The sequence below is a fragment of the Podarcis erhardii genome (genome assembly GCF_964252035.2).
Source record: "Podarcis erhardii genome assembly, chromosome: 4".
In the NCBI taxonomy this organism is placed as follows: Eukaryota; Metazoa; Chordata; class Lepidosauria; order Squamata; family Lacertidae; genus Podarcis; species Podarcis erhardii.
In genome coordinates, this window is record NC_138508.1 from 17,992,278 (window position 1) to 18,003,375 (window position 11,098).

Consider the following 11,098-nt stretch of genomic DNA (forward strand, 5'->3'; position numbering starts at 1 on the left):
TTTAGCACCATGCTGCCCTCTTTGCAGCTTTGCCTCCCTCCTGTGATGGCCTGGGAATCAGTTTCAGAGGCTGAACCTGAGGAATCCCAGCCTGCACAGGAGTCCCTGCCTCCAGGACCAGCTGAGCCGGGGCTGGGGCTTGAACCTGAAGGGCCCTCACCTGTGCCGGATCCTCAGGAGCAGACACCAGCTGAATCCACTCTGGCTCCGGAGGTGATTGAGGACCTGTTGCCTGCAGGTGCTCCTCTCCCAGCCCTGTCAGGGGAAGGTGAGGTTGCCTCTGGGTCCAGTAACCCTCCAGCCTCTCCTGAGCTGCAGAGGCTCAGGGCAGAGAGGCGGAGGGAACTAACTTCTTTCAGGAGGGGCACTCACCTCCAGGCCAGGAGAGGCGAGTCACCTGTGGACCGGGGCCACCCTATGCCTCAGAGGAGATAAAAGCCAGCCAGCCCAGTCCCAGGTTGCGGGAGCAACATTGTTGGCAACCTGTTTCTGCCGGCACCCTGTCCTGCTCTTCTGCCAGAGTTCCTGACCACACCCGACTCCTTGCCTTAGATCCCGCTTCAGCCTTGATGGACAGCCTCCATACCACACCCTCGACCTTGGACTGGACTCGGACCACGCCGCACGGTAACCCCCCAGGACCAGCACACCTCCTTTGGTAAGCACCTGCTGCGGGGTCCAGGCAGCTATTCCCAGGTCTGCGCTCTACAGAGCGGTTGCAGTAACTGGGGACCACTTGTCCTCTGCCAGTTTATGTACGTTCTCCCAACTGGCTACACACATGCAGCCAGAGACTAGGCCTGCTTGGAAACTTCCTCTGCTCGTCCCTTTTCAATCCCCTCCTGGTTCTGGGAGACAGTGGTGCAGGAGAGGGCATACCCTCCAACATTTCTCCGGTGACAATAGGGACGTCCCATTCCATCATGATAATTTTACTGTTTATATGCCACACATCTTACTGGGTTGCCCCAGCCACTCTGAGCAGCTTCCAACATATACAAAAAAATAATAAAACATTAAACATTTTTTTAAAAAAACACTTTTCCAATACAGGATTGCCTTCAGATGGCTCGGCGGGTCGGATAACTCGATACCCTCCAACATTTCTCCTATGAAAATGGGGACATCCTAAGGAAAAGCAGGGAGGGACGTGGGTGGTGCTGTGGGTTAAACCACAATGCCTAGGACTTGCTGATCAGAAGGTTGACGGTTCGAATCCCCATGATCACGTCAAAATGCAAGTAGATAAATAGGTACCGCTCTGGCGGGAAGGTAAACGGCGTTTCCGTGCGCTGCTCTGGTTCTCCAGAAGTGGCTTAGTCATGCTGGCCACATGACCCGGAAGCTGTACGCCGGCTCCCTCGGCCAATAAAGCGAGATGAGCGCCGCAACCCCAGAGTCGGCCATGACTGGACCTAATGGTCAGGGGTCCCTTTACCCTTTACCTTTAAGGAAAAGCAGAACATTCTGGGATCAAATCAGAAACCGGGTCAACTTCTGTAAATCAGGGATGTCCGTGAAAAATAGGGACACTTGGAGGGTCTGAAAGGGTGGGGAAGAACCTGGATCTTCACTTGCCTGTCCTGCCTCCTCCTTCTCTTCCTCTAGCTCTGAAGTTTCCCCTGCCTGATTTTTGCCTCCTGGGTGGTACAGTTACCCACAAATCACTGACCCCTCTTTCCCAAGTCAGATTCCAGTTCCCCTTCTACCAAAACACACTCATCCGCATCCTGCCAGTCTCTGACACTTGGTGAGAGTAAGGATCTCAGAGCTGGAAAGTTGATTCCTTCGTCTTTTAAACCAGCAAGCCAGCCATTCAGCGCAAGCACCAGAGCAAAACTAACAGGACATCATTGCAGCTAATTGTAATCTCAGCATAATCACAGGTAGGCCCAGCTAGAAAAACAGGTCACTGGTGCCTAATGACCAATATGGTCCTTAGTATTGTACTCAGCAATTTAAGTGTGCAGAACAGGTGGGACAGAAAAAGGTGCCCCGCTCCACTATTAATTATAGCTACAACCAAACTGCTAAGTTGTGGGTTGACATAGCAGACGACACAGCGATTTCTCCAAAGCAGCTCTTTATTTTGTAAGCTGGAACAGAACTAAGCTGAGGAGCTCAGTCAGCCTGCTTATATAGAGCTCCAGAACAATGTAACTGTTGCCATTTTCTAAAACTATCCAATCACTGAACGTCACTTTTCGATCCTTCATTTGCATAACTATCTACAGTATCCCCCTGCTGGCCCAGGGTGAGAACTTCAGTACATAACACAAACAGTGTGCCCTCATTAGTTATTTTCTATGTTTAAAGAAATCAGCCCTGAGTGCTCACTGGAAGGACAGATCGTGAAGCTGAGGCTCCAATACTTTGGCCACCTCATGAGAAGAGAAGACTCCCTGGAAAAGACCCTGATGTTGGGAAAGATGGAGGGCACAAGGAGAAGGGGATGACAGAGGACGAGATGGTTGGACAGTGTTCTTGAAGCTACCAGCATGACTTTGACCAAACTGTGGGAGGCAGTGGAAGACAGGAGTGCCTGGCGTGCTCTGGTCCATGGGGTCACGAAGAGTCGGACACGACTAAATGACTAAACAACACAATGTTTAAAGCATGTTTGCTGACTCCAGAAGGAACAATAGGTTGACGTTCCCTCAGCCGTGATAATTCAGCCTCCGCGTAATATAAATCTCCATCCACAACAGGTTTTTTTCCATTCTTAGGGACAGGCCTTGACCAAATATGAATGATCTGTAAATAATAATAATAATAGTAATAGTAATAAATTTTATTTATTGGCTAACATCAATAAAATTTCAGTAAAAACATAATAAGAAAAAAAGAAAAACATTTTTTTAAAAAAAATTACAGGTTAAAAATGCAATTTAAAATGCAGCCTCATTTTAATAATAGCCCATAGATCAAAACCATAAGGGGAGGGAAACATAAGGGTCAGACTGAGTCCAAACCAAATGCCAGGTGGAACAGCTCTGTCTTGCAGGCTCTGCGGAAAGATGTCAAGTCCCGCAGGGCACTAGTCTCTTGTGACAGAGCGTTCCACCAAGTCAGGGCCAGTACTGAAAAGGGCCTGACCCTAGTTGAGACCAACCTAACCACGTTGTGACTTTTGACCTCCAGAATGTTGTCATTTGTGGACCTTAAGGTCCTCCACGGGGCATACCAGGATTGATAGAGGGGCTGCTTACATGAGCTGGCTACCTTTGCCACCAGCCAGTCCTTAAGGCACATTTCCCACCTGCAAGAGCTTTCAGGGGCCGCATGCCAGTGGTGGGCGTGGCCAGAGGCCAAAGTGGGCAGAGTAATGAATGGGATTTTTTTACCTTCGTACAGTAGGCGAGTTTCTACATGTGCCTTTATCAGTCTCCTACCCAGGCAGGCAAGAGGCATTATCAGAATTCAAGGACACATTCTAGCCAGATCAGTGTTTTCTAAACTTGGGTCTCCAGCTGGGTTTTTTTTTTTTTTAGACTACAATTCCCATCATTCCTGACCATTAGCTAGGGATGATGGGAATTGTAGTCCAAAAACAGCTGGAGATTCCAGTTTGGGAAACGCTGATCCATAGCATCCCTGGCTGGCTGCCCCACACCCAAAAGGAGCCTGCTGTAGTGGCGCCTTTTGCTCCCCCTCTCAAAATTGCGCCCTGGGCCATGGCACCCCCCACGCTACATCTCTGGCAGGACTTGAACCTGGGACCTTCTGCATAAAAAGCAGACGCTCTGCCACTGAGCCACGTGGCCCTTCCCTCATCTCTACACATGAGAGCATTCTTGCAGCTTTCTATGCGGGTCACAAAGAAAGGAGTGCCAGCTTTCTCGCGTTTTAATTTATTATTAATTCCATCATTGGCATTTCCCTGTGGCTCTGCCTCTCTTTCTTGCTTCATTAGCTTGAGGTCAAAAGCGCGTAATGATCATCACAGCAACAGGCCAAAGCAGCAGAAAGGAGCCTGCTCAGGTGCTCTTATTATCGACTGCAGCTGTTAACAGGGAAATATTTCATGTTTGTTTCTGTGCCGGATGAAAAGGCTCTTTCAAGAGCCTTTGCTATAAATGGAAATCCATGCAAGCAGCATCATATGGTTTTAGCTTTTCCTAATTTAAGTTTTATTCCCCCCCCCCATTCTCCTTCTATCCTCGTGTTATTTTAGCAGCCGTTTACAATCCTGCCGCGCTAATCAAAGCTTTTATGCAGTGCCCTCATTTTATTTCCTTCATAGGCGCTGCTCCCTAATTACCTACAAACAGACATCCACATATATAACTCCCCCCAATGCATTCGTCTCCAGTTTTATGTCTTGGACGTGTCTTTTCGTTTTTGATTATGCATTTTTTACAGTTGGAAAGCCTGGCAGGATGCAAAAGCAATCAAAACTGTATTGTCTGGCAGAACAGTGGGGGAACTGCCACCAGGATGAGTGTAAAGGATTAACAAGCCCTCTCTTTGCATCGGTGTAAAAACAAAAACTGGAGAAAAGGCCACCAAAAAAGCCACTTCCTTTGTGCCATGGCACTGCTTGCAAGAAGTCCTGAGCCGCCACCTCCACCTGAAGCAGATTTCCAGATTTCAAAACAGGTTTAACTTGCAGGAGGTTGTCATTCTTCTTCAAACAAGAAAGACCTATCAACTCCTCCAACTACCGCTATAGATAGATTCCTGTACAGGGTAGCCCATAGTAAATGTCCCTAAGTGTTCAAAATCACAGCTGCAAGAAAGGAAAACTGCAGCACTGGTTTGAGAAACGAATAGCTGCTATACATGAATTAACAATAAATCTAGTGTTTTTAAGTACTGTATTTACTTTCCCAAAAACGTTTTAAGGTGACACCTAATCTCATCTACCAAGAGGCTTTTGCATTCACAAGGTCCAGAACCTCTGTTTAAACTGGATTCTCCTAATGCCAATTCATCCTTTGCTGATGGTAACATGCAGCTTGGAGGTATTCAGAAGCATAGGGTGTTCTCCTTCCACCGTTGCAAGCAGTATGCCTCCAAATGCCATTTGCTGGGAATCACATGCCAGGATGACTGTTTTACCCATTGTTGAGGTAGAACATTTTAAATGCAATTGTTTAATCAACACTGAAATGGAGTAAATGTGTATTGCTAACATTGGAGTTTTTCCCCATTACATTATAAGTGCTCTCTAAGCTGTAACTGGTTAATAATGAACTGTTATTGTTCTCTGCTAGATGTCACAAGGTGTTTAACCTTAAATCACACGGCAGGCTATTGAGTTGCAAATCGCCACCTTGCAGAGTTGGGCTTTGCGGTTTTGTTCCCAGACTCTGTAGGAGTAAAGATATGTTAATGAATACTGCTCCGGGCAAAATGGAGGCAGTAAGGAGTGTGAGAGAGAGACCTTTGCTTCTAGGTTTGTTTGGAATTGTCTTTTATTTCTAAGAAGATGAACCTATGCTGGACATGCACATTACCTTATGAAATATTTTGGGTGTGTCTTTGATGGTTTTGTACCTGTTTTTGAAGAAGTTCTGGCAAGTAAAGTTTTGAACAATATCCATGGGTCTGGGCAATGTTTTATTCCAGAAGAAGTCTGTTTTATGCATCCAGTTACTTCATGCTGCGAAATATTAACATCTGCAATAGAACATGGCTCTTGTGGCTAGTTTATACAGTATGACTCTCTGAGAGGCAGACCCTGTAGGATACATGTGTTTGCAAATGCATTGTTTGGCTTTAGTCTTAGGTGCATACTTAAAAATGTCTCTGTCAATCAGTCTGGGCATTTATAAATTGCATTCTCTGCTGGAAAATGGTATTCACTTGGTGACAGCTGACCACCAGCAGGAGAGGCTAGGAGAGTCATATTAGTATGGTTATTGACACCTTCACACAGAAAGGCAAGTTCCACCTCTTCAGTGTCCATAAGGAATAAGATGAAGTGCGAAGCTTTTCCCCAAGACAGGAAATATACATGCATTGTGGTTTGCTGAACCAGGAGCTATTGTACTCATGTCTTGCCTGTGGTCTTCCCATTGGCATCTAGTTAGTCATTGTAGGAAACAGGACACCTGACTGTAGATTTCCTCCATCTGGAATGGCAGGGCTTCTCCCATATCCTTAATTCAAACTCCTCCTGTGTGTTGATAATGAAACAAATTGACTAAGGTGGCTATTTATAGCTTCCTGGTAGGGCTCTAAGCACAGGCCTGCAGCAAGACTTCACCTAGGCTAAGGAAAAGGAGAATCTGGAAGCTCAGCTATAATTAAGGACAATGGACAGTCAGCTCACTGTGCCCTATGCCACACAACACACCTGGGAAGAAATATGCAAGCCCTGCACTTAAGATGCAACCCTGTGCACACTTGCTTGGGAGTAAGCACCCATGTTGCTCTCAGTAGGATTTATTCCCATGTAAACAAGCATATCTTTGCAGTACTAGACTACCTAAGATGTACGGGTCCCAGGTGGCTCTGTGTAAAGCAGTGGGGATGTGCAAATACATTCCAGTTCGGCATCCCAAGGTGTTGCCTATACCTGTTTGAGCAAGATGCTAACTAAAACTCCTAACCACACGTCCCCAATTCCTTTCAGAGACACACAGGATTTGATTTTGCAACTGGGGGTACTTCCATGCCCTGAATTTCATTTCCAAGAGAGATAAAATATCAGAAATATGCAGCAAGGAAGTTCTGCTGAAGTCCAAGTGGATTTAATTTCCTAGCCCAAAGAATGCCTTGCAATCAGTTTTACATAATTGGTTTTCTCGGGGAACTTACATACTGATGGAATCTAATGTGAAAAGGATTTTCTATTACTTTACAAGTAATAAATCTGCAGCATGTCTGAACTACTTCCATCCTGAGATTTTCATGCAGGGCTGAGGAGTGAGGAACCTTGTCTTTAACTAAAACCTTGAAATGAATTACGGCTGCTGCCCTGCATTTAATTTCGGAAGTGTGTATTAAAGGAAACGAAAGAAAGTTTGCAAGCTTTCGGGTCCCGAAGAAGTCTTCATCAGGCAAGAAGTCAGAACAAAAGTGGGAAGGACAGAAGGAGGAGAAAGAAAAAGTGGAGAGTTGTGTAGTCATTAAATTTTGTAGAGGACAAGGCTACCAATGTCTAATACCCACGGTGACAGTAGGGGTGGAGAGCAGCAGGAGAGGGCTGTCCCAGTGGTGCCCCATATTGCCACCTGAGGCCGAAAAATGCCCCCTCCCTTGCCAAATGACAGACAGGGCATACCACAAGGTGTTGCCACTTGCCTTCTCTATCCCAGGGCAGGGAAGACGAGTGGCAATGCCATATCCCGGAACGCCTCCCTCTCACCAGTGAGAGGGGAATGTTCCAGCTGTAGCAGAAGGGGGACGGCAGGTGTGGCACCGCCTCTTGTACTTCTACCACCTGAGGCGGGTCCTTGACTCTGCCTCGTCAGTGGGCTGTGTTAAGTTGTGGGTGAACATATCAGATGACACAACGATTCTTCAGACAGCTCTTGTTTATTCACAGGCCAGAACAGAACTGAACTGAAGGGTTCAGCCAACCTGCTTACATAGAGCTCAGCTACAAAGCAACAGTAACAACTTTCTGTAACTATCCAATCACTGAATGTCACTTTCAATTCCTTATTTGCATATGCGGACCTGAGTGAAAACTATCTACAGTATCCCCCTGCTGGCCCAGGGTGAGGACTTCAGTACATAACAGGCTAGCTCTGGAGAGTAGCACTGGTGAGAAATTTGATTCAGTTCCTATACGAAGGGGAAATAACACACAAAAATGCATTTGGGGAAATTGCGTTGCAAAAAAAATGTGCATATAAGACAAAACTGCATACCTTAAGTCAATGTCTCTTGCAGTTCACCTAAGCCAGTGGTGGCCAAACTTGGCCCTCCAGCTGTTTTTGGACTACAACTTCCACCATCCCAAGCTAACAGGACCAGTGGTCAGGGATGATGGGAACTGTAGTCTGAAAACAGCTGGAGGGCCAAGTTCGGCCACCACTGATCTAAGCAGAATTCTGGAGGGAGGAGGAAGCCCACTAATGGACAAGTTAGAAGGCAAATACTGGATTGGCTAGGCTTGCCATATGTCAGGAAGGTTCCTGGCATGTCCTGGTATTCGGGTGTAAAAAAGGCGTCAGAGGGGAATTTTGCCGAAGTGGCAAAATGTCAGGGAAAACCCAGAAACAGCTCCAAAAGCTTAAAATTGCTTTTTTGGGTGTAGGTTTCGCCCCAAAAGCTCAACAATTTGGGCCTGTTCCCCGCCAAAACCCAGCAATTTTGGTGGGTTTCTAAAGAAAAGCAACCATGTTGGGGTCTACCTTAAAAAAAGTTCAACAACTTTGCGGGTGTCAGGAATTGTAGTTTTTGAAATATGGCAACCCTAGGATTGGCTAGACATGGCAAGTTGTATATATGTTGTTGAACATGATGCATTGTATTTGTAACAAATACAAAAAGGGGAAAGCAAATTTTCTCAAGCATATTAAAACTGAAGTGAATAAAAGTCATTAGTATGTAAGAGTTCACTTGGGAGGCGGGTGGCGCTGTGGTCTAAACCACAGAGCCTAGGGCTTGCCAATCAGAAGATCAGTGGTTCAAATCCCCGCAACGGGGTGAGCTCCCGTTGCTCGGTCCCTGCTCCTGCCAACCTATCAGTTCGAAAGCACGTCAAAGTGCAAGTAGATAAATAGGTACTGCTCCAGCGGGAAGGTAAACACCGTTTCTGTGCGCTGCTCTGGTTCGCCATGCTGGCCACATGACCCGGAAGCATAGGCGCCGACTCCATGGGGCCTGAGGGGGCCCAAGCCCCCTCAAAAATTCGTTTGGGGGGGCTCCGCCCCCCAATAATTTAAGAAAATTATTACCGTAAATTTCGCTCTATAACACGCAGATTTTTTCTCCTAAAAAGTAAGGGGAAATGTCTGTGCGTGTTATTGAGCGAATGTGTGGTCCCTGGAGCCGGAGCGCAGGGGCAAAAATCAGGCAAAAATAAGATCGGGCGGTCGGGCGGAGGGAAGGCGGAAGCTGCTGCTTTCCTGCATTCTGCCTCAGGGTCTTACTGCCCACCCGCTTCTGTTGCTGCGTTTGCTCAAACTCAACAAAGAGCAGGGAATCCCCTGCCCTCCTGGCAAGCAGAGGGTTAAGGAAAGGATCGAGTCCTTCCTTCTAATTCTTTCCTAGTCACACTGCGTGCAGGCTCCAGCCCACCACCTCCTCCTCTCCGTGCTCTAGGGACTCGCAGGCAGCCGAAAAACATGCAGGTGATAGAGAGAGGGCTGGCTTGGGGGGGGGTGACTTTTGCCTTCCTTTCCTCCCCCCCCCCGTTAAACTCCTCCCCTGCATTCTTAGCCAGCTGCTTCTCCGCACACCCCTCTTGTGCTTCTTGTCCCTTCTGTGTTTTTCCTTCCCTCCCCATTTAAAACGTGGTGACAAAGCACGGATCCACATGGATCCTCAGGATTTTTGCATTGGGTCACCCCAAATTCACCATCAGATCACATTACATGTCCATGGCTACAGTCTGTACCAAAAAAATCACGCACCCACTGTTGCCTGGGGCTGCAATGGTGCAAAAACGTGGTTACAAAGCATGGATCCACAGGATCTTTGCACTGGGTCACCCCAAATTCACCATCAGATAACATAGCATGTCCATGGCTACAGCCTGCACCAAAAAAATTACGCACCCACTGTGGCCTGGGGCCACAATGGTGCAAAAACGTGGTTACAAAGCACAGATCCACATGGATCCTCAGGATTTTTGCATTGGGTCACCCCAAATTCACCATCAGATCACATAGCATGTCCATGGCTACATCTTGCACCAAAAAAATCACACACCCACTGTTGCCTAGGGTCACAGTGGTGCAAAAACGTGGTTACAAAGCACGGATCCACATGGATCCTCAGGATCTTTGCATTGGGTCACCCCAAATTCACCATCAGATCACATAGCATGTCCATGGCTACATCTTGCACCAAAAAAATCACGCACCCACTGTTGCCTAGGGTCACAGTGGTGCAAAAACATGGTTACAAAGCATGGATCCACATGGATCCTCAGGATTTTTGCATTGGGCTACTCCAAACTCACTGTCAGATATTAAAAATCTTTATAAAATAGAGAATTAAATACATACAGAATGTTAAATTTTCAGTTTCGAAATATTAGTACTAGTTTAGTACTGTATTTCTATATTACTATAGTACTGTATTAGTTATTTTCAAATACTTAAATATTTTTAGGGTGTAAGACCCAATTAAAGCCCGTTATTTACATACAGTATTACAGTATTTACATACAGTATTAGGCATACTGTATTAACTTTATTAACTGTATTAAAGCATTAACTTTGAGATATTATTTTTATTTAATGAACCCTCAGCCTTATTCAAAGTAAGCTTAAATTAGCTATTTCACTTATTAATCAAAGTGCTATTACTGTGCGACAGCAATATTTTATGTTTTATTCTTTTAATGATAGTTTAGGATTTATTTAAATATCATTTCAGTCTTTTCAGAGCTATATATTCACTGCTCTGTAATAGTCTATAAGCATAATTGTTACTGTAAATTAAATTAGCTTTTTACGAAAATACCGTGCGTGTTTATGTTTTGTTTCTTTTTTCAAAGCCAAAAAGTGTTTCAGGCTTGTCGAGTTTCCCGGAGTGTGGAGTTATAGAGAGTCGAGTTTTCGGGGTTCTAATGTTGATCATATGACTCTAAAATACTTTTAAAAAACTTTAAAACTCACTAATTTTCATCTAAAATTTAGAAAACTTCCCGGGGCAGGACCCTGGTATGGGCCCCCCCAGTATTTTTTATAAGTCGGCGCCCCTGCCCGGAAGCTGTATGCCGGCTCCCTCGGCCAATAAAGCAAGATGAGCGCCGCAACCCCAGAGTCGTCCACGACTGGACCTAACGGTCAGGGGTCCCTTTACCTTTATGTAAGAGTTCATCCAAAACACATGCACAAATAACCACACATCTCTTTTCAGTATTAGGAACTAACAGATACTGACACCAGACAAGTTATAATATATGACTGCTTTCTGTCCCTCCTCCAAACTATGATGGGTGTCACATTCCAAAGGCAGGAGAGAGAGA